This window comes from Rhinolophus sinicus, chromosome 2, assembly GCF_057876585.1.
Source record: "Rhinolophus sinicus isolate RSI-liver-muscle chromosome 2, RSI-T2T, whole genome shotgun sequence".
NCBI classification, from domain to species: Eukaryota; Metazoa; Chordata; class Mammalia; order Chiroptera; family Rhinolophidae; genus Rhinolophus; species Rhinolophus sinicus.
This window is the reverse complement of record NC_142502.1, coordinates 134,369,039-134,394,958: the sequence shown is the minus strand read 5'-3', so window position 1 is coordinate 134,394,958 and position 25,920 is coordinate 134,369,039. Positions and strand designations below refer to the sequence as shown.

General features: G+C 32.7%; 1 pseudogene; it reads left to right on the top strand.

Annotated features, from left to right (window-relative positions):
- Window positions 1-2,287: 2,287 nt before the first annotated feature.
- LOC109457148 (serine incorporator 3 pseudogene) lies at window positions 2,288-3,549 on the top strand (annotated as a pseudogene).
- The last annotated feature ends 22,371 nt before the right edge of the window (window positions 3,550-25,920 follow it).

The following is a 25,920-nucleotide window of genomic DNA, read 5'->3' as shown; positions in this document are numbered from 1 at the left end:
TGAACATCCTACATGGTCAGTACTCCATGTGTATTGTCATTTATGCATGCTGGGAGGGTAACACTTCCTGACAACAATGGAAAACTCACACTTGGAATCCCCCTGCACTCTGGGTTCTTCCTTTGGCTGGTTCCAATTTGTATCCTTTCCCTGTCACAAGCTTTATCCACAGACATAGTAGCTTTCAGTATGTTCTCTGAGTGTTTTTAGCAAATTATCAAATCTGAGGGTGGTTTTGGGAAACCACCAATTTGAAGTTGGTGTCCCTTTAACATTGCAGCCTGAACCTAATTCTTTGCAGTTGGGGGTCAAAAATCTGGGACAGATGTGGTGTTCTGGAGGACTGTGCCTTAAACCTCCAAGTTCAGCTATCTCTGAGGTGAGGGTGGGAAATGAGGAAGAGAGACGGAAACTGACTACAGGATGCCAGCTGAAGCCAGGAATGAGCCAGTTTTGCTTAGGTCTCAGACAAGAACACTTTCACCAACAATTCTATCTTTTCTCCACTCATTGTCAATCTCCCTATCAACATAACTACGCCCACTGAGGAACAAAATAAAACATTAGTACAGACTTTCCAGGTTGCCGTTTTCAAGATTTTAATTTAATGTCTCCTAGATTTCTATATATCTCGAAAGGTACCACTCTATGCAATGTCAATTCGGATAGCTAGGCTTTAAACTTCCCATAGTGTAAGGAATATTTAAGATTGTATAGGACCTACCAACATTACATCAAAAATCTTAGGTAGCATCCATTTCACATATTAAAAGGGAAAGGGAACACTCTGCTCCTCCCTTGTATTGTAATCCTAAGAGTCTTTACCAGCTGCACACAAGGTATGAGGATGTCTGCAGAACACCTCTCCTTTGAGATCAGAAAGGCCTTTTTATAAGAAAAAAGAAAAAGCTGTTGAATTGTCTCCAGTTCTTTACAGGCTGTGGTAGGGAAGGACAAGGGTGGGAGAAGGCCATTCACTTGAATATATAGAGAAAAACAGGGCTAATTGAAATTTCTTCTCCCCCCTCAGGAGAGTTCATTCAAATGTTGCTTAATCTTTAAGTACATGTGGAAGAATATTGTGTCTCTAAAATGGAAAAGTTGAGGTCCAACCAAGAATTGACATTCATGGCAATTATTTTGCAATTTAAAGTGTAAGGACTTGTAACATGTTCTCTTTTTTTTTCTCCAAAATAATTTATATAGCCATCATTTACTTACTTCGAATAGTATCTTTTCTCATCAACTACAGTTTTTCAACTGGATTAGGATTTCTATATATACATTCAACAAAGAATTGAGCACTCTTTATGCAGGGCTCTGTGCCAGGCTTTGGGGATAAAACTATGAAGAACAAATAACAAAAGAGTTGTGCACTGGAAAAGCACAACCATAGCTGCAGCAGTTTCTCTTTAGCATGGTAATAACATATTTAATTAAAATTTCCCCATATACTTGGCACTCAAAAATAGTGATTTACTGCTTAAACTTTCTATAGTTTTAAAGCACATAAAATATGAATATATTTATAAGTATCCCATTCAAGTAGACTATTTCTGGCGGGAACATAGAGGAGAGAGTTATACATTGCAACTATAACTCATGTAAGGAAAGTTCTACGCAATTTAAATATACATATTACTTAATTTCACAACGTTAGAAACCAAGAATGTATGCACTTGTTTCTAAAGGAAAAACAGATATCAATAGAAAGTTCACACACATAAAAAAAATACATATCCTTTTTTCTTTTATATCCGGAAACTGTATTTGATAGAAATACTCCTACGCCTTTCCACCAAAATTCATTCTATTTTTGTGTTTTACGTATATTTTTTTCATTTAAATCACACTGGTAAAGTTTGCTGAGATTTTGATATTAAATCTGCTTTTATACATACATATTTCAAAACTCTTACTAGAATTAAAATACAGAAAAACTCAAGGTGAAGAAACAAAAAGGCTCAAGAACTCCTTGAGATTTAAATAGACTAGAAATACATGGCAACTAAATGCATTGCTTACTCTGGCTAGGGAAAAATAGCTATTGATTATTGATACCACTTAAGAAATTTGAATATGATATGAATTTTTAGATATTATTGTATTTATGTTTCAGTTCCTCATTTTGACAACTGCATTGCGGTTATTTAAGAAATGTTTCTTTTTCTTGTGATATAAACATTCAATTATTTGGTGGTAATGGGGGACAATGTGTCCCCTCTTCAAAAAGAGACAGTTAGAAGCCTTTGTATCTGTCACTTCCATCACCAGCACCACTATAGGGGCTATGCTAGGCATTTTCTCCCTGGCCAGCTGGCGGTGCATCATGTTTGCGGAGTAGCTGCTGTCCCAACAGTAAGAATTTCACTGTGACTCTCATCTATGCTTTTATTCTCTTCCTGGGCTCTATTGTGTCATGTATCATGTGGACAAAAGGAAGGAAACTGAGCTGAAGAAGATTCCTGGATTCTATGAAGGGGAATTTAAAATCAAGGAGGCTGATATAAAGGCAGATAAAGAGTGGTGTGTGCATGTCGTTTATACATCTGTGTATTGAATCAGCTTTGCCTTGGCCATCTTTTTCTTAGCCTCTTCTGTGCTCGTGTTAAAGGTGAAAATGGGTAAAGATCCCAGAGCAGCAACACACAATGGGTTTTGTTTCTTCAAAATTGCTGCCATTGTTGGTATCAGTGATTGGACCTTTCTACATCCCTGGGGGCTGTTTCACCACAATTTTATTGTCTCTCACAAGCACCCGATCATCTTTGGTCACTTGCTCTACACATACTACACCAAACCAGATGCAAGCACAGAAAACAAGCTCTTCATCAGTATTAATGTGATCCTTTGCATTGTGGTTTCTGTTATATTAATCCATCCAAAAATTCAGGAACACCCACCTTGTTCTGGCCTCCTGCAATCCTCTGTCATCACCTTCTACACCATACATACACCTCTCACGGTCCGCCATGACCAATGAACGTGATCGTTCTGGCAACCCAGGCCTCTGGAGCATTGTCACACACATGACTATATCAAAATTGGCTCCTGGAAATTCAACTGCTCTAGTCCCTACCCCTGCTCCACCATTACAGAGAGGGCATTTTCTGGATACAGAGAATTTTATTGGGCTGTGAGAGACAATAAACTTCTCTTTGTTTTCTGCCTGTTGTATTCTAACATCTCTACTTCCAACAATAGCCAAGTAAGTAAGCTGACCCTGCAGGAAGTGAAAATGTGATCCTCTGTGATACAGTTACCGATGATGCCAGTGGTGATGAAGAAGGACGGCCTCGGCAGGCTGTGGACAATGAGAAAGAGGGAGCTCAGTACAGCTACTCTGTCTTCCACTTCTTGCTCTGCTTGGTTCCCTCGTACATTATGATGACTGTACCCTGCTGGCACTGCCCTGATGCAGAGTTCCAGAGTGTGACGAGCAAATTGCCAGCTGTGTAGGTCAAGATCAGCTCCAGCTGGGTTGGCCTCCTCCTTTATGTCGGGACCCTTGTGGCACCACTTGTCCTCACCAATTGAGACTTCAGCTGACCCTCTGAGTGTCAGGGACACCACTGAAATTCATAAAGCTTTCCTTTGCTGAAAGCCCTTTTGCTTTTGCTTCAACTAAAATATTAAGTGAATGCTTCACAAATTTGACTATATCTGGGTTTACATCAGAGGGCAAGATTGCACAATGGGTGATGCAGGATCTGAACTTTTCATTTACATGTACGTTTATTTGTAAGGATATAGCGTAAAGGGGTCATTTTTGCAGTGAACTGTGCTACAGCTGTGCTGTGAAGAGATTCTTTATTAAGACCTGTAGGTTCCTACAACTTTGATTTGAAATGTAAGATATAAAAATGGGGAATATTTGTGGTCATCGTTAATATATTTCTATTGCAGTATCCTTAAAGAGAAATAAAAAAAGAAGTAATAATGTATTTCGATGGCACTTTTCCTCTGTGAAAGTCTTTCCTTGTGCGATACAAGCACTCTGCGCAGTCCTTAAACTCTTAAGAGGTGTAGCATCATGGTACTTGGGCGAAGGAGTATGTATGTGGATCTTTCCCCAGAAAAGGAGCTGCTGATATGGCTACTGCTTCTACATCTTGAGTTTTTCATTCCCTTTTTTTATACTACAGCATTGATGCTTGATTCAAGTCTGGGGCTCTGCCAGAATGTGAATTCCAATAAATGCTTTATAGGTTTGGTTAAAAAGAAGATTCACTTGGGAAAACAGTGCAATGTTGGTCTCTGTAATTATCTTGTTATAAGTATGTAAAAGTAAAATGCATGTGAGTTTATTATATTTACACTAGAAAGTTATGTGATTAAAATAGAAAAAAATCCAGAAAAATATAAGCATCATACACACATACATATGTACATGCAAATAATTTTTAGATATTCATATATGGAGAGAATGAAAAAGAGAAAAATGAGGCAAAATGTAAACAAAACAAATGGGTTATATTTGGACAATCTGTGTTAAAGTTACCTGGTATCTCCTTATATCGTATTATACTTCTAAATTTTTTTAGTTTGAAATTATATCAAAGCAAATTTATAACAAAAGGAAAACATGCACAATTGTGAGAAAAAAAATAGAATACTTTTCTTATTTTGATTACAGGAAAAATTCTTCCAGGAATCTTAAGAATTGTAAGGTATTATTTATTAAAACATAACAATATAATCTGTCATGAATATAGAGTTTTTATACTAATTGATTTAAAATCAGGAACTCATTTCTAAATAATAAGATTTGAGTAGTACTATTCAGAATCATGGTCTCTCAACTATACCGGCAACTCTCGTTTCATTTTACAATAATCCATGCCAATGTTTCCTGGGAGAGTGTGTTAGGTTATTGGGAATCATGGACATTTCTGGAAGAAGATAGATAGATAAATAGATAAACTGACTTCGTGCTCTCTCTCTCTCTCTCTCTCTCTCTCTCTCTTTCTCTTTCTCTCTCGCGCACACACACACACATAACACTCAAATAGATATTGTTGATGTGTTGAATAAGACAAGCTTTTCTCTTGTTTTTTTTCTACCTAGTTTCTGCAAGTGTAGAGAGGTTTTAGAATGTTTTATTTGTAAGAAATATACACTGACTTATGAATTAGAGTGAATTTTTTTAAGGATTTATGTAGCATTAAGAAAGACAAGAATCCCAAAGCAATCCAAATAATTTTATTGGGTCATGTCACCACTTCACAGCTGTATATGACTAACCATGAATTCTTCAGCAGTAGCCATTTGCAACATAATTAATATTAAAGCTGTTTAGCTTCTCGCTCTATTACTCTTCACTTTTTTTTTTTTTTTGTGTTGTCTCACTTTTTTTCTCTTCCAACCACCAGTAAAAGAGACTCTTAACCCCACTATACAGTGTCTTTAAATAGTTTTTCCTTCTTCTCTCTATTAAATGGCCTTTTTATACCCTGTTCATTTATACACCATTAGAGGAGCTGTGGATGTGGCAAGTTCCATAAGAAGAGGTTGAGGACAGGGAGTAGTACCTCACCATTATCCAGAAGCTCAATTAAGTTTGCTTTTGAGTTGAAAATAATTTGGGAAAAACAAAGTATTTAATACCATGGTTATCCCATTTATTCAAACAATGAATTTTCTTCTGCAAAATTTAACAATTTTTCTACAATTTTGTTTATGTTTGTTCGCACATATTCTTAAGTATTTAACATTTTATTGCTATTTTCAATACTGATTAGTTTTCAATTACATTTTCTAACCGATAGTACTTGGTGTAAAGAAAAACTGTTGCTTTGGAATTAGCCATCAAATGGAAATTTCCCTTGAGTGTTTTATAGTTTAACTGTCGGTTTAAATAATTTTGGTGGTTGCTTAAAATAGATATTCTTCATTATGTAAAGAAAGTATATTTGCAATTTTAATTGAGTTTAAATTTATATGTAAAATGAATGCTGCATGTTTTTCAGAAGAAAGCTTTTTTTGTCTGTTGAAGTAATAGCCATTTTTCCCCTCCCTTTATATTGATGTTATTGATTATATCAATTAATTTAATAGTATTAGATAAACGTTGTTTTTATTATAGTCCTTTTTTATAATAGCCTGTTATTATTTAGGTACTATATAAAATTATTATTTTAATAATAATAATGAGAAAACTTTATTATGTACTAGACATAGTCACGACTCCAAACTACCTACATAAGTCAGGCAGTATTACTACGCCCAATTAACCAGCTTAAAGTCTGAACTCTATCACTTTTTTCTAATCACACATCACTGCTTTCTTTAGCTACTGTGCTGCTTCTTAAATATCCTCCAGTGAGCCAAAAGGTCAAGTAACTAACCAAATGGAATTAACAGATAATTTTTATGTTTTTGAAATATTCCTACCCTAAGAGAAAAGAAGTGTCATTTTTGAAATAAATTCAGTATGTACACCAAACACTGGTATACCAGTATAAATGTTGAACAAATACAACACAATTACAGACTAATTTTACTTATGAATGTGAATATAGAAATACTCAGCAACTGTACTAAATCAGCCTTTCAATGTCTATAAGACAGTAATTCTTTATGAATTAATGTGTATAATAATTTTAAAATCACTACCCTTATATCTTTATTTATAAATTTGATGAAAGGTACCTAATACTTATAAATATTTATTTAGAAATAAGTTGGAAATTTTTTTAAAAAATTAGGCACAGAAAAGGTTTTCCTATTATAATTTGTAAAAATTATTATAGCAGACAGATGGATAAATGGAACATAATAAATATTTTAAATCAATATTAAAGACTAGATTAATATTTGTAAAAGCCGAATATAATCACTACCTACTATTTTACACAGAAACACTTACAGGTAGATTAAATATTTGGTATGAGGTAAACTAAAAGAACATCATAAAACATCAAAATAGACTGACCATTAAAAATAAAAACTGCTAAAACAAAAATCGTGCAAATTATGAAGGGATTGATGGCATGAGGAATCTACAATATATGTTAGCAAGGAAAATTCTCTCATTTAAAAAATAAATATTAAAAGTGAATTTAAAAATTACATAAGCTTTAATTTTAAAATGTTCAAAATCTTTAAAAAGTTAGTCTTAGAGAACATATATGAAAACATGCATGTTTAAATTCATTGTTAATCAAATAAACAAAAAGAAACCAATATTTTATTGAAAATTGGCAAAAGTAGAAACAATAGTAATGTCCAGTATTATCAAGACCTTTGGGAAATAAATGATCAACTGGTCCATGAGCACCCCAGCACTCTGCACACCTAACCACACATGTCCACACCCTGTGGCTAGCACCTTTTATGCACTCTTAATGGTGGCAAGAGTTAGCTTTGACAGACCCTAGCGAGCAGACACAGGAAGCCATCTTGAATCTGCAAGCCAGAGACAGACGACCAACTTGAGCTTTAGAGCTGTCCTTGAGAAAGCAGAAGAAAGGCTGTCAGCATATGGTCTGATGTGTTGCAGGATTGACAGAAGGCATGCAAGCTTAAGAATTCTGCCACATGGATCAAATGGACTTTACAGACATATACAGAAAAGTCCATCCAATAGCATCAGAATATATAATCTTCTCAGCACACATGGAACACTATTCAAGATAAATCATATGATACATCACGAAACAAGGCCTAGTGAATTTAAGAAAATAAAAATCAAAATACCTTTTGGACCACAATGTTATAAAACCCAAAATCAATAAGAAGAGAAAAACTTGAACAAACTGTTGAACAAACAAAAGGTCAAGGAAGTCAAAGGAAAAAAAAAAAGAAAAATATTGAAACAAATAAAAATGGAGATACAATATACCAAATATATGGGATATAGCAAAAGCAGTTCTAAGGGGAAATTTTATAATGATAAATGCCAACATTAAGAAAAAAATCTCAAATAAACATTCTAAGTTTATGTACTAAGAGAATAGAGAAAGAAGAAAGTTACACCCAAACTTAACAGAAGGAAGGAAATAGCAAAGATCAGAGTGGAAGTAAGTCAAATAACGACCAGATTGTCATTAGGAAAGATCAATGAAACTAAGAGGTGTTTTTTTTTGTTTAAAGATTAGCTAGAGTAATAAAATAAATAAATAAATAAAATCAGAAATGAAAGAGGAGACATTACAACTGATACCACAACAGTAAGAGGTGTTACAAGAGACTACTATGAACAATTACACATACAAAAATTATGTAACCTAGAAGAAATTGATAAATTCCTAGAAACATACACCTACAAAGACTGATCGATGAAGACACTGAAAATTTGAACAGATGAATAATAAGTAAGGACATTGAATCGGTATTCAAAAACCTCACAACAAATAATAGTTCTGGATCAGATGCTTTCCCTGGTGAATTCTACCAAACATTTAAATAAGAATCGATGCCAATCCTTCCCAATCTCTTCTAAAAAGTTGAAGGGGAGAAAACACTCCCAAACTCATTTTATGAGGCCAGGATTATCTGGGTTCTAAGCCAAATAAGGACAATACAGAAAAAGAAAACTGCAGACCAATATCCCTGATACACATAGATGGAAAAAAATCTCAACCAAATATTAGCAAACTGAATTCAACAATCTGATAAAAGGATCATACATCATGATCAAGTGGGATTTATCCCTGATATGAAAGGATGGCTCAATATACACAAAGCAACACTATAACATCCATGCATGGTAAAAACTCACAAATGATTGGATGTGGAAGTAACATATCTTGAAATATTAAGGCCGCATGTGACAAGCCAACAGCTAATATACTCAACAGTGAAAGGTTGAAATAGGGGGATGTTGGTTAAAGTGTGCACATTTCCAGGCATATGATGAGATGAGTTCTGGAGATCTAATATACAGAAGAGTGATTATCATTAACAATGCTGTATTATATACTTGAAAGTTACTAAAATAATAGAGCTGAAATGTCCTCACTACTAAAAATAAATGGTTATTACATGACACAGGTGCTAACTAATCCTACCGTAATAATTACTTTGCAATATCTCATGTGACATACCTAAAACTTACACAATATTATATGTCAATTATATCTCAATAAAGCTGGAAAATAAAACAAAGAAACTAAAGGTTTTAAATTACAAAAAGCAGAAAAATGAGACAAAAAAACAAACTATGGTATGTTAACAAAAGGAGCTACTCAACTAGTATCTTCTAAAGGAGATAAATAATGATGTTCAAGAAATAATGACAGAAAATCCACTTAATACTCTACTTTAGCCTTAAAAATGTTTTTTTTTTTTAAATTTTAATAACATCTAGTTTTTAATCAAAATGTAATGCATGTTAATTATAGATAATTTAAAAATCACAGGTAAGCCTAAAGAAAATTAAAATCACTCAGCAAAAATCCCACTACATGTATAGTCAAAACTCACAAAAATAGAAATTAGTAAGTGTCCAAGTTAAATAGAAAAATGATGTAGTTTAACAATACATTTTCTTGTGTTCAATTAGTAAACCGTCTATTTTATAAAAATATCAAGATTCATTGCATTTTATAAACAAGAAAAATATGTGTTCACAAGGCTATTATATGTGGTTATAGCAAAAATCAGTGTGATAATTGGTCAGGGATCAGAAATCTTTTAGCCTGCTGTTTTTTAGCAGACAGGAAAAAAAGCACAAAATCCAGTTATTGGAAAAAAAGTTCAAATCTTATATAATTATATGTCAACACAATTGCCACTGTTTCTTTTTAGAAAATAAAACTTTTTGGAGGTAGACTTATTGAGGAATAAGTGACACAACAAAAAAATTCTACTGAGGAATATATATATATATATTATATATATATATATATATATATATATATATATATATATATATCCCAAAAATGTATACACATTTTAAGAAAGAAAAAAAACTGTATTAAAATTAAGAAAGGAAAAAAAAAACTGTATTAAAATTAAGCTGATGGTAACCACTTTGAGCACCTCTTACAGTTGCAGAAGTCAAACATGACTTGTATTCATCTTTTGTTATCAGTATATATTGAGTATTACAGTTTTAATACAGTTTTCTCCTTTTTTAAAATATGTATACTTTTTGGCACCATATATGTACACACATATATATGTATATATATGTGTGTATATGTATATATGTATGTATATGTATATACATACATATATACATATATATGTATATGTATATAATATCATTTTCATAGACTAATAAAAATGGTCACTATGACATGGTTTGGTATGCAGCAGGAATGGGGGGAGTGATGCCTGGAACTGAGAGTCAGGGACCCTAAGGGTACGTCTATGTGTTCTGTGACCTAATAGTGCAACTCCAAGCAATCATATTTTCTTTCCCTGTTTCCATTTCTTGTCTGCAGCATTGGTGCATTGCATTAGATTCCGTTTGATATATTCTCCTCTCCAATAGTTCTGTAATTTAATCCTATCTTCTAGTTCTATCAAGCAGTTTAAACAGTTCAGTTTTTTCTCGTACATAAAAATGTCATTTTAAGTTGTTGAAAAATTGCAAAACAATATTTACTGCATGATATAAATTTCTGAATATTAATTGTATATATATATATATATATGTACATATATATTAAAATTACTTTCTGATGGTATTTTAAATGATATTTTCTTCTTTGGGTTTATAGCTATTTTTGTCTAAGAATCTAAATTTATTATGTAGTGCTTAATAAACTAGATGGGAGGGATGTAGAGATCGGGGAGAAGGTGAAGGTATTAGAAAGTACAGATCAGTAGTCAAAATATAGTCATGTGGATATGAAATGCAGTATGGGGAAAATAATCAATACTGTTGTGAAGACTATGTAGGGTGCTAGATAGGTCCTGGACTTATCAGGGAGACGACTTCATAGACTGTGTAGATGCCTGACCACTGCGCTGTACACTTGAAGCTGAAGTTGAATAATACTGAATGCCAACTATAATTAAATACACACACACACACACACATACACACACACACACACACCCCGGGTTGCCAAAAAATGTATACAAGTGGCAACTTTGGTCAATGTTGTTCAAGCAGTAATTCGCTATAATCAGAAGTGTATGGACGCTGATGGTAACCACTGTGAGCACCTCTTATAATTGCAGAAGTCAAACGTGACTTGTACTCATCTTTTGTTATTCGTATATATTGAGTATTACAATTTCAATACAGTTTTCCTTTCTTAAAATGTGTATACATTTTGTCTCTCTCTCTCTCTGTATATATATATATATATATATATATATATATATGTATATATATATATGTATGTATGTATTGTCACAGGATGTGAAGTACAGCATAGGGAATATAATTAATGATATTGTAATAGCTAGTAGGTTGGTACAAAAGTAACTGATTTTTGCAATTATTTTTAACCTTTTAAATCTCAATTACTTTTGCACTAACCTAATGTATACGATGTCCGAGGAGTAGTAGTTTGGGGGGATCATCACTATGTGATGGGTGTAAAAGTCTATTACATTGCTATGTATACCTGAAACTAGTAAAAAATAAATTAATAAAAAATAATAAAAATATTGATATGATAAACTCATATGTGAAAAACTTGAGTAAAATATTAGATAAATGCTATCAATTTAAAATTAAAAAGTGAATGAAATTAGAAAATGTAATCATTAAATTCACACTGTTATATTTACTCAAAATGTTAAAAATACAAGAATGTCAATATATTTTATTTGTTGTTGTTTTCTTGCATCAAAAAATTGTGCGTGTATATTGATCTGCAATTTTTAAGAATGCAGATTGGACACTTACTCTTTTGTGACTATTTTTAGTTCTAGGGAAGACAGTTTTGTTTTTTTCTTTCTTTTTTTTAATTCAGAAAGGTCAAACTTGTCAATAGAAAAATAATAAGATTGTATTGCATTACTTGAAATGCTTGTTGCTTTATAAAACATTTCCCTGCAAAAGTTTGTATATAAAAATGGTATTTCTCCCCATTAGGTTATATTTCACAAGGATTAAGAGTATTGATACCTGCCAAGAAAGCGTAGCCTGGATTGAACAGGCAAAGTGGCTAATCTCCTACAGCTACTTCTGATAGTCCCTATGCACAAGAATGGTAAGTGAGAGATGCAACCCAAGTCTTCCCACTGAGAAGAGACTCCATCATCATCTGTCTAACATTAACGTAGATTCTTAAATGAAGGATTCAATACTGAGCTCATTTTGGAAATATGCCACAGGCATCTTTGCTCACTAAACCCTGTGGGCAGTTGAAACGTGATAGTGGAAATATTGCAAAAGTGACTCTAATAAGAGAAATTCATATATTTTCCCTGAAGTTTAGGATGGCTAATTTTCAACCTTTCTCTCATTTAATAATTCTTCTTAGAAGACTAATGTGCTTTTTTTTTGCATATGTATATTTTTAATAATTCTATTTATAAACTAAAAATTAATGATCAACTAATGTTTATCTTTCACTTTATTAGTGTATAGATCTATATTAAGAATAAGATATGCATCACGAATCAGATGTGGCAGTATATAGCACATTAAAATATGATTAGCAGTAAACAATCTTTCAGATAATTATACCCTAAATTCAACTTAAAATATAATCAGTAATAACAATAAAATTCCAAAGAGTAAATATAAAAAACATAAGATGATGCAAACTTCATTGAGTAATTTGACCATATATATCAAAGACTGAAATCAATGTAATTCCCTGCTTCTGTACTGACTAATACTAGTCCTTATCTTAAAATGCTAAGGACAAGCAAATATCTGTTTCCAGAAGATGTGACAGCAAACCAACTAAAATGGCTTTCTTATCAAGACTGATGCTAGAGAGCTTACGACTTATTTCAAGACACTTACCTCACTTTATACTCAGTACAAAGCCAGATTATCATAAATTCTAATCTCAACCAGTTCCACACATTGCAAGCCTCACCTTAATATCATACAACTCAGGTACTCAAACTCTATAAATATACTCTCCTCATTTCTCCCTCCTGAAACACTATTCAAACTATGGCAAATTGGTGGTCCCTCTTATTGTAGTTTACTCTAATAAACTTAGCTTTGCTTAATTAACAGCTTTTTCTGTTGGTCTTTTGGAAGGTCAACATTCAACAGTATCAGAGCATTTGATACAGTACATAGAACCAAAGATTTTATTTCTACAAATCTATTCTTAGAAAAGAATACAAGTTTAGTCCATACAGATATTTATTATAAGAATGTTAACTGCAAAACTGTTTACAATAGAAAAACAAATATTATACAATAGAGGGATGTTCACTTGAATTAGCATATTCATAGGGTGGAATACCATAACTTCATTAAAAAGCAAGTCTTAAAAATAAAGTATATTGTACTATGCTCAAAGGGGGCAAAACATACTCAAAATAATTCTTGCCTTTCACTCCACCCAAATCTGTCTCTCCCAAATTTTGCCCATTTCTGTAAAGCTCATTAATACCTACCTTGTTACTTCAATCAAAAACTATGGATACTTATATTTCGTTTTTTGCCCCCTACATCTTGTTCAAGCCTTTATTCTGTGCTTTAATGAAGAAATATATTTGGAAATTTTTTTTCTATATTTGTATTTCCTATTCATGAAGTCATTACATCTCTTTCCAAGGATACGGTAACACCAACTGGTCTTGCATTCTTAACTCTTAAATTATTTTTCAACACCACAGCTGGTTTGATCTTTTGTATATGCAAATTAGAAATAACCTCAACCATGTCAGCATCCACATATTGAAACTGGAATCAAATTTAAACTCCTGATTATAGCACACTATTCTTACATAATATAAGTTGATGCATAACTCTTTCCTCTCCGACATCATCTCTTATTCTCTAGCTCACACCAATCAACTTCACTGATTTCTTTTACAGTTTTCAAGTATATCAAGCTCTTTCTACACTTTGAGGCTTTATATGTACTATTCCATTGGAATACAGTTCTCCTGTATTTTTTATCTTTTGATGTGTTGGGGAAGTATAATTTAATAAAAGAGAAAATAAAAACTTCTCATAATGCAGAAATTGTATCTACACTGGTAATAGAGAGAGAGAACATTTTTATTGTTAAATAAGCATCACAGACAATCCTCTCAGTGACTGAAAGACAGAAAATCATCTCCCCTTTTATACAAGCAAGAAGATAGAACCCATTACATATGTGTTCTCAAGGTAAACCATACCAGTCCTCAAGAGGAACTGACATTTGTCTTTCTCTTTCTGACTTATTTCACTTAACATAATGTTCTCTAGGTCCATCCATGTTGTTGCAAATGGTAAGATTTCTTTTTTCTTTAAGGATGCGTAATACTCCATTGTATAAATGTACCACAGTTTATTAATCCAGTCATCTACTGACGGGCATTTCGGTTGTTTCCAGGTCTTCGCTATTGTGTATAGTGCTGCAATAAACATAGGAGTGCATAAAGATTTTTGAATTGGAGTTTTGGATTTCTCCAGATAGATACCTAGGAGTGGGATTGCTGGATCATAAGGTAGTTCCATTTTCAGAGTTTTGAGATACCTCCAAACTGTTTGAAAGACAAATACCATATGATCTCACTTATATGTGGAATCTAAAGAAAAGAATAAGTGAATGAACTAATCAGAGACAGTTTTGGAAACATGGAGGAAAAACAGAGGGTTGCTAGAGGGGCGGGGGGGGGGGATAAGGGGAAGGTGAGAGGTTTTGAAAAATAGTCGGTAACCACAAGATGGTCATGGGGGTTTGAAAATTAATTTGGGGAACGTACAGAGGGATAGTGGATGGGGGGAGGGGGGTTCACACAGTGTGAGGGATATAAATGATAAACGTCTAAGTTTTGCTTTGTCTTGTGCACCTGAAACTAATTAAAAAAAAAAAAAAGAAAGAAAAAGAGGAATTGACAGCCTCCCTGATCACACGTAGTTCATCCTAACTTTATCTCGTACTTGGGGTGACAATCCATGCTAATTAATGCAATTTAACCAGAGTGGCAACCAACATACAAAAAGACACACATATCTTTATGAGTGGAGGTAATTTTACAAAGTAAAGCAAGACACCCACTAACATTAAGTTCCTGTCATCCCACAGAAACTGGGAGATTGGGAGATCTTTACACTTTGGAGAGATCACTCCTAGGTCCTGGAGGAAGCTATTCCAAGGTCCTGAAGTTGAAAAAGGCTTATTTATTTTCTAAAAGATACATTGTAAAGAGAAAGGAAAGGTACTTGCTATGAAAATCAATATGAGTATGAACAAAGGCATTTCAAAAATGGAATCTGAATCTACTGTCTTTCCCACAGGACTGCCTTGCATGTCTTACTCCTCAAAATTTGGGAATGTTTAAATTGTCAAAATAACCTTTGGACTGGGCCAAATCAACATTGTATTTCAAAAAATTGTTTGCAGAGCTAACAGAAAAGCAGATATTCTGACTTCTGGACTGAAAATTAAAGACATTCTGTAGAATTAGCACTACCAGGTACATACAGCTAAAGAGTAACAGTTTGTTTACATCTACAGAAATTCCTTCCTTGACATTAACATCAATAGAAATCTCTTCTCTCTGTTCATGCACTTTCCCATCCCTTTCTCAAAAAAACCCAAAAAAACAAAAAACAGAAAAAACCTTATCAGAACACTATTTGGACTTCTGCCTGAATCAGTGCTTCCCAAATAGCTATTCTTTTGGATCTGAAATTAATGTTTTTGCCTTTAACTTTGGCCTTTTATTTTTAGATTAACATTACATTTACATGTTTTCTAAGGTAAATGCTTTGACAAAAGTGAAGGGAAACTCTTCCTTTATTTTCAGCTGGAGGAATTATGCCTCTTATTTTTAAATTTCATTTGTCCTTACAATACTTTCTTAGTTCAATTTTTATTTCTAAGTACAGATACTATTACATGTTGCCATTTTTTTCCTATATACTTGTTTCCTTATTGCCCTTTCAAAATTTCTAAATATCTTTTTTTCTTTACTTGTTTATTAATTACATTCTCCAAAGTGCATAAATTCTATTGTCAGTCTATCTTCGTTAGTTCCTACGTATTAAATTGACTTTATATCAAAAATGGAAAATAAGGGTTAATCTGAGGAATAGTGGGATAGATCTGAAAACTGAAAGATTAAAAAAAAAAAAAAACTATGCTAAGTGAAATTGAAGTGGACCTAAATAAGTGCAGAAATGTACCCTTTTCATGTGTAAGAGGACTCAGCAGTGTTAAGACAGCAATTCTTTCCAAATTGATCTATAAATTTAATGAAATTTCCGTGAAAAATCCCAAACGCTTACTAGTTGACATTGACAAGCTTTGAATTCATCTGTATGAATTGTGAAATTCATACAGATAGTCAAAGGACCAAGAAGACTTTCAACAACTATGAAAGTATAACAACTTTGAATGGCTAACATAGCTGAGTAAGTGTACAACATGCTCCAAGATAGCCTAAATTGCTATTTCTGAACTTAAAGTATCAGCCTGAACTCTAAAGATACATTTTTAACTATGTAGCCCTGGGAAACTGTTTTACTTTCTTTATACCTTTGCAGGTTTCATTTTGATTTATTTTGTAAAATCAGTATTCTATTTCCTAATCTCTGATAATGTCTTCCAAGTATTATTTCTGGATAGGCCACTAAAAAAAAGGGAAATTTTACTTTCCTTGAAGAACTAACTATGATCCAATCTCCACATAAAGGCATCTTTTAGTTCTTATTGTATGTAAGTAAATATAGTCTTTCCTTCTTCATATTCATTTTCGCTCTGAATCTCTAAGCAACTACTTCAAAAGGGTCTATACTAAATATTATGTAAATTTGTCTTTCATGATAACTGTACTAGAAAATCCTTACAATTTATATTATTTTTAAAATACAACCCTGCTAATCTAATTTAAATACTTTAATTAAAATTCAATCATAACACTGTGAATTACTAGGATGTTGGTTTGTATATTTTAGTAACAAGCTCATTTATCCAACATCAAACTAGAAAACCAATTACACACACACACACACACACACACACACACACACACACACACACACACACACACTCTCTCTCTTCCTGCTGCGAAGGTTCATAGAAAAATCTTCCACAAATTGTTCAGGTCCGCAAGGGGGAGACAATGTCACTTTCTCTTCACGGAAACTTATTGATGCTGGGCAGCTATTCAGGAAAGAGATGGTTTCTTTAAATATAGACTCCTATGAGTTTGACATCTTTCTTTTAAAGTTCTTGAGAGTATTACTGTTCCCTCACAAAGAAGGGCCAATCTTTTGTGATGTGTTGAAAAGGAAGAGAGTATTTAAAGTATAGATGGTACAGTTCCTGAAAAAAACTCTATTCATAGCATAATTAAGCTTCAGCCACGTCGTCTAACACTGTGTTGCCAAAGTTACTGCAAAGCTTGCTAGACTGGGGATCAAAGTAGGGCACACTTTGAAAACTGACCCTCTTTCTCTGTGTTGCTTTTAAGTCGTACTTCCTCTAGGAAAACTTCTCTACTGCCTTCCACTTCACCTTTCCTGTATTCTGATATATCTTTTCTGAATTGTATAACATTTATTACGTAGCCACTTTTTTTCTACTTTTCATAGATTATATGTGTATGGTTGGGAGGTTGATTATGCATATAGAAAATAATGCCTTAAATTCTTAAAGAGCTCATTTTTAATTCTTTATATCTCTCCATGCTTATCTGTTGGCAGGTATCAACCCAATTATATGTTTTCCTTGTCTCCTAGATCCTCTTGTACCAGAACATGTAGATTCTACAATGGAAAACAGATTTGGTCCTAAATAATTTTTATGTTTTCTTTTGGTGTTGGGTATGTATTTAGGCATTTACTGAAAATTAAATGTATCAAATGAAGAATAGAACTGCATGTTAGTGTTGGAAAAACAAGAGTTTTATATTGGAAAAAAACTTTTAACAAGTTGATATTTCAAAGGAAAGCATATTTCTTATTGAACTAGATCAGTGATTCTTAATGAACCATTTAAGGTTCAGAGACTAACTAACCATTGTCACCCCAATGAACTTTAATTAAAAAAATGTTTGCAAGACATGACTTGTGAGCAGGAGTCTGGACCATATACCCAGTTTTAAAAAGCAGCTCTGTCTTTATTTTTCACATTGGAGTTTTGTGCAGTGGGTGGGCTAAAACACTGGGTCCCTATTAATAAGATATTTATAAAATATTTTTGTCCATGTATTTCTTGGGACCTGAGATAACAGATTTTCACCTAAGGGACAAAATTATGTATCTACTTTTGTATTCACACACTCAAAAAGCTTTATTCTACATATTAAAGGCAGCACATATTTCATTTTATAAGATAATTTTTAAATACTATTTCCATTAATCAAACTTAGATATTATTTGTTATTCACATTCTTTATTAAGTTAAATAAGTAAAATAATCAAATAAATAAAAATAAATTCTAAGCTAAGTTTAAAATATATGTGACAAGTATTTCATTATTGTTTTCAATTTTAGGCTATTAAAACGTTACAATTTCCTTTTGCTCTTGATGAGTTCTTCATAATGTTAATTTCTATATTTCTTTTTTTATGATTCTTCCAAAGTAGATAAAATATAGCCAATAAAGTAAATCTTTAATTTCCAGTTAACAGCACTGTAGCATGTACTTTCTGGGTTTTGATTTTCAGTTTTACTATTACATCTGAATTAAGATTATAGTCAATTGATTATCCTCAAGTTTGGTGGTATCTACTGTAGTTGCATTTGTTCTTTACAAAAGTACTCAGGAGACGTATATCTTTACTAGTAAGATGTATTTTTCTTGAGTTTCTAATAGTTTCCTTTCCATTTCAGGTAGAAGAGGACTCATGAAGTATCACTCGTAAATTGTCTCCTGGGGAAACTTCCATAAACAGGCCTCATTTTCCAAGTTTTATGGTTACCATGTAGAGCAGATGTTATACTATCCTATCACTTGGTGAAGATCTATTCAGAATGTAAATACAATTATTATTTGAATGCATACTTCATCACCATCACTTGTATGACTTCTTCATTCTATTTATTTTGTATATCTATATTAACTTTCTGCAAAACTTTAGTTCCCCAACTTTGGAAGTTAAGAGAGTTTATTAACTTTAAAATGTGGAACAATGTTTACGCATTTATGGTCAGTAGCATTCAGAAAATAAAACATTGTTACCTAGTATATTAAACAAAAGACATTAAATAACTTCAGAACAAAGGATGGTCCTTTAAATGTATTAGTTTAACTTTATAAACACTACATTGTTCTTATTTATCTTATTTCATACCACTGTGAATTTTATCACAGACAGAACATCTATTTCTGAAACAGGATGTAAAAGATCACTTATCTAGAGTAAATGATCTCTGAAGTCTCATGTAAGACAACTAAATGGTATGCAAGGAAATGCATCAGTGTGTTTGGAAAAATACTAGAACTTGAATTGATAAGCAGTTTTAAAATTTAAAACTTTGAATGTTTCGGTTCCAACATTTGTATTGTGTACAATGTAAAATATACAACTATAGTAGTACATGAATGTAATTTATAAACAAATAAGTAGAAATATATTGGAAGTAAGACTTGTTGTCGTTGTTTTTAACTGAAAAGATATACAATTATGTTGGGTCTATTAATACAATGGGTTAGACTTCATGATACTTATGGTCTAGTCTAGTGATTTTATACTGTGCTGTTAGGAATTCCAAAGACATTAAATAACTCCTTGAACGGAGACACAAAGGAAGGGGAAAAAAGCTCTTCCTGGTTTTCTTCAACTCTACTTAGTTTTATATCATAAATAATTGTGTCTGTTTTATAGAATGTGCTTTAATATTATAATTTATTTGTTGAGGAAAATTTCACCAATAATTTAAAACTATTTATTATGACCACTGTTATGGGATAATCTGGCATTGTCATTTTGAGCCAGTAGAAACCATGTTAGCTACAGTGATGGGGGAAAAGAGAAGACAGGCCCTGCAAATTGTGACTTACTCCTGGTTCCCACATATGTCAGAGCAGAGGTGTCTGTAATATTAAATATTAAATTAACAATTTAGTGGGGAAAATATATTCTATAGGATGTCAGGTAGTACTGTGAAATGGTGTAGTTAGCAAAAGTCTCAGAAATGTTTGAATAACATGTGGACCTTTAAGAGAGTATTAGATTAGGATAAGTGGAACATTACTAGAATGGAACAACCAGTCTTATTGTCAGGGTAAAAGTGAGTCCTACTTGATAAATAGTGACTGACTCTTGTTATGTAGGAGTTTTTCCATTGGGTTGAATTGTAACTGTGGTTAGGATAGGAGTGGTGAAGTAAGTACTGAAAGATCTCTGATTCCAAAAACTGTTCCTTTCATTATACTACTTTGCTTCTCTATCACCACTCCAAAATAAATATGTACACAAAATACAATGAAATCAGAAAAATAAAAAGAATAACTACCAACCAAACCAGTGGATAGAACTTTGTTGTTTTCTAAGATTTATAGACAATGGCGTATGGTAAATGTTGCAGATTAAAGAAATTGAAGAATCAAATTTGTCAAAGTTGCTGGCTCTTGAACTTTCCCTGAAGTTTTAAAATATGGTTTCCATTTAAAGGGAACTATAGCATTATTGATTAAATGAAACAAATTGACATAGTTAAAATAGTGAAATAAATGAAACAATGGAATAAAACAAAAAGTTTGATTTGGGAAAATATTACTAGCATACTGTCACATTCTATAGATTTTAAGGTAAACACAAGTTCAGACCGATGTCTCAAACTATAATACATTACCACATGGATTATTCTAGCCCCCACCCCTCTCTAAACCAAGAAAATACATACTGCAGTGATGTTAAGTGGAAATTAAAGATTTAATTTATTGACTAAATTTCATCTACTGAGAAAAACAATCATAGAAAAAAAAGAAATGGAGAACTAAAAATTATGAAGAACTCATGATCACAAAAGTTTTATATATTAAATTAAAAATCATAATTTCATATTTATATGCGACTACCACCACTATTATTATTTTTTATTTTTCTAAAGCATTCTTTGGTTTGTCATGTTTTCAAAGGCTGCATAATATCCTATCAAGTGGACTCATCATAAATCATTTTTAAAAATCACGATTGGCAAAATATACTCTTTCCAAATTTTCAACAATTATTTGTGTCCTATTTTTAAAACATTATTGTTACAGAAAATTACAGTTTGGATATACAAAGGATAAATACATTCTAATTTTAGATGTGAAAAAAGGGGAAATTTTAAAGTAATGCCTGAGCAGAGAGCTGAGGACCCAGTAGGAGTGAAATAAGTAAAGACAGTGAGAAGACAAGTAATACAAAGCTAATTATATGCTCTAAGCGTCAGAATATGTCAGAGGCCTGTAAGTTCTCCCCTGCTACTAGTTTGTATCTCATAAAGCTCAGTTATTTAATTTGTTTTTAATAAATTATTTATTTTAGAACAGTGTTAGATTAACAGTATTATTGCAAAGATAGTACAGAAATTCCTCCAATTTCCCCTATTATTCAAATTATCTTAGTTTCCTATTGTTGTTCAAAGAACAACCTTAGTGACTTAAAATACAAATTTATTGTTTTATGGTTGCATAAGTCGGAAATCCAAAAATCAAGGTTCTGGCAGGGCTGTGTTCCTTCTGGAGACTCCAGAGAATTGGTTTCCCTGCCTTTTCCAGCGTGTAGAGTCTAGCTCCATTTCTCTGCTCATGGTCTCCTTCCTTCACCTTCAAGGTCAATACAATAACATTTTCAAATCTCTTTCCCTTCCCCCAACCCCACCTCTCTCTCTCTCTCTCTCTCTCTCTCTCTCTCTCTCTCTCTCTCTCTCTCTCTCTCTCTCTCACACACACACACACACACACACACACACACACATCTCTATTTCATCACTACATCTCTGACCCTCCAACCTCCCTCTTATAATGATTCTTGTATTACTGACACTCATAATTTTATCTGTACAATTTCTACTTCCATACTTCCATGTAACATAAGATATTCACATATTCTGGGGATAGGATGTGGGCATTTGGGGGGGATTATTTTTGGTCTACCACAAACATCTATGGATATACTACACAGTTTGAACAGTGCTGGGGTTAGGGGTGCTGAGCTCCTGTGCAATAAAAAATCCATGTGTAACTTAAGTCAGCTCTCAGCATACATGGATTCCCAAACAACGGTTGAGACTTAAACAGTGTGGGTTTGAACTGTAGGGTCAGTTGAACTGAGTGGGTCAATCGAACAAATCCATGTATAAGTGGATCCAGGCAGTTCAAACCCACGTTGTTCAAGGGTCAACTGTATTTGCTGCAATTAGTAAGCCGATATTGAGACATTATTATTAACACAAGTCCATACATGCTTCAGATTTTCTTCGACTTCCCTAATGTCCTTTCTGTTCCAGTATCTCACCTATAGTAGGACATTATATTGTGTAGCCATGTCATGACCAAATGGCTATGATAGTTCTCAGATTTTCTTTGTTTGTGATGACCCTGAATGTTTGGAGGATTACTGGTTCTGGTATTTTGCAGAAAGTCCTTTATTATGATGTCTCTCATGTGTTCTGATTAGATAGAAATGATAGGTTTGGGAGATTAAGACTCCTATGGTAAAGTGCCATTTACATCACATCACATCGTGGGTATATACTGCTAATACTACTTGCCACTGCTAATGTTAACCTAGATTGACTGACTTATTGTTTGTTGTTGTTTTTTTTCCCACTATAAATTAACTTTTTATAAAAAAAATTCCTTTTCATATAGTATATCTCTAGAAGAAAGCCACTATGTGAAGTCAACCTTTAAAAGGGGGGAGTTATGCTCCACATTCTTAAGGACATAGTATCTTTATAAATTATTTGGAATTATCCTATATGAGAGATTTATCTCTTCTTCATTGATTTATGTATTTTCACCTTGAGTATTTTATTTATACATTGACTATTTATTTTATACTTTGGTTATAAACTAATACTAATTTGTTGCTGAAATTTGCTCCTGGGTCCCTTTGACACAACTCATCATTTTGTATGTGTGTGTGTGTGCACTGTGTGTGTTTTGAGTAGTTTCTTACTTTCTGACACTATAAAACACAAGATGATCCAGGCTCATCTTGTATATTCCCTTCCTTAGTTCTAGAATGAGTTATTCACCCAAAAACCCTGGTTTATTTTATAGAAGAGTGGCATTAGAAACCAAGTTATGGATGCAAGGTATTCTCCTTGCTACTGGAATGTTGTTGCTTCTAGGTCATTGCAGCTGACACAGCAAGGAAATATATGTATGTGTGTGTATACTAACCAATGTATATACAAGGTCTGACAGTTAAATTTGTGAACTTGTTACAAATATGTGGCTAGCCTTTTTTGATATCAAGGGATTGTTCATTATGAATTTGTACCAACTGGACAAACAGTTAATGCAGATTACTATTTGGAAGTGCTGAAATGGCTGCAAAAGTTGGATGAAACAACGTGAACTTTCCACCAACAATTCTTGGCTCTTGCATCACAACAATGCACCAGCTCACATGGCACTGTCTGTAAGGGGGTTTTTAGCCAGTAAACAAATAACTGTATTGGAACGCCCTCCCTACTCACCTCATCTGGCCCCCAATAACTTCATTCTTTACCTGAAGATAAAGGAAATATTGAAAGGAAGACATTTTGATGACATTCAGGACATCAAGGGTAATATGACAACAGCTCTGATGGCCATTCCAGAAAAAGTTCCAAAATTGCTTTGAAGGGTGGGTTAAGTGCTGGCATTGGTGCATAGCTTCCCAAAGGTAGTACTTCGAAGATGACCTTAGTGATATTCAGCAATGAGGTCTGTAGCACTTTTTCTAGGATGTGTTTGCAAACTGAATTGTCAGACCTTTAAACATCTATAAATTTTACTGTATGTAAACCATCTCTATAGATATTAAACTAAACACGTGTTCATACTAATGTTTCCAACTATAACCATTATCACATAGATTATTCTAGCCCCTACCCCTTATTTATCTGTAACCATCTCAACTATAAGAAACATGGCTCCCACCACCTAATATTTGTTGGTTTAATTATTCAATCCCAGTATACATGTGGAATTGTTTCCGAATTTTTAATCCATACCTCATGGGATACACCTTTTTAACTAGATATAATGCTTATGTACAGTTCTTTCTGCTTTAGTCTTGAAGACCTAAACTATTTCCAAATTTATTTAGATCAGCACCTTATTCCCCCAACTCTTTTACTGATTTTAGTTAATGTTTTTCTAATACATTTAGATTCTTTGAACAATTTCATCCTAGGATCCTCTCAACATCCTGTACTGTTTAAGTTTTTTGCATATATTAAGCTTACACTCTGTGTGGCAATAGTCTCTGAGTTTTTGATAAATGCTTACATACACTATTATACAAAATAGATTTACCACCCTAAAACAGCCCTTGTGCTTTACCGACTTGATCCTGCAGCACTGCCCCCCATCCATTGCTACTAACAGTTAATCTGCTTACTGTCTTTTTTTATTTTAGTATTAAAAAACTCTTCATCAAATCCAAGGTCATGTAGATTTTAGACTATGTTGTTTTCAAGAAGCTTTATCTTTTTGTATTTTATGTTTAGGTCTATTACCAAATTTGAGTTACTTTTTTGTAAAGTGTAAGGTCTGTGTCTAGGTTTACTTCTTTGCAGCTGGATATCCAAGTATTCTAGCGTGTTTTGTTGAAAAGACTTGTTTCTTTATTGAATTCACTTTGCTCTTTGTTCAAGGATTAATTAACTATATTTTTGTAGGTGTATCCTCCCTCTATTCTATTCTGTTGACCTGTATTTCTAATCTTTCACCAGCACCATACTCTTTTGATTATGGTAGCCTTAATTTAAGATTTTAAATTGGATGTCTCAGTTATCCAACCTTGTTCTTCTGCATCAGTGCTGGTTATTCTATTTCTTTTGCTTTTCCAAACAAATTTCAGAATCAGTGTTGAATCTACATGACAGCTTGCTGCAATTTCAGCTGGGTTTGCTTTTAATCAAATAATTGATATCTTAATATTTTAATTTATGATCATAGAATATCCATTTATTTACATCTTTTTTGCTTCATTTTTCATTAGTGTTTTATAATTTTCTGCAAATAGATTATATATATATATATATATATATATATATATATATATATATATATATACATTTTGTTAGATTTATAACAAAGTATTTGTTTTTTTTGTTTTTGGTAAAATGTATAATTGTGCGAATGGTGCTGTGCTTTTAATTTCAAATCCCAGTTGTTCATTGCTGGTATATGAGAAAGCAATTGATTTTGTATGTTACCCTTATATCCTACAACCTTATTCTAATTGATTATTGGTTCCAGGAGTTTTTGTTGTTGTTAATGAAGATTCTTTGGGATTTCCTACATTGACCATTATGTCATCTGTGAATATCTACAGTTTTATTTTGTCTTTTCAATCTTTATAACTTTATTTCCTGTTTTCATCATGCATGTGCTAGAACTTCCAGTATAATGTTTAATAAGAGTGGTAAAGAGAATATCCTTACTTTCTTCCAAATGTTAGGGAGAAAGCATCCCAGTTCTCACCATTATGTAATATATATATATATATATATATATATATATATATATATATATTTTTTTTTTTTTTTTTTTTAAAGCTACCATATATATATATATATATATATATATATATATATATATATATATATATATGGTAGCTTTTAAAATCACATCATGATTGTTATATTCTATTTGTAATTTCTTGAGTTTTTTTTAATATGTCACAAATGGGTGTTGTATTTTGTCAAATGTTTCTACATAAAA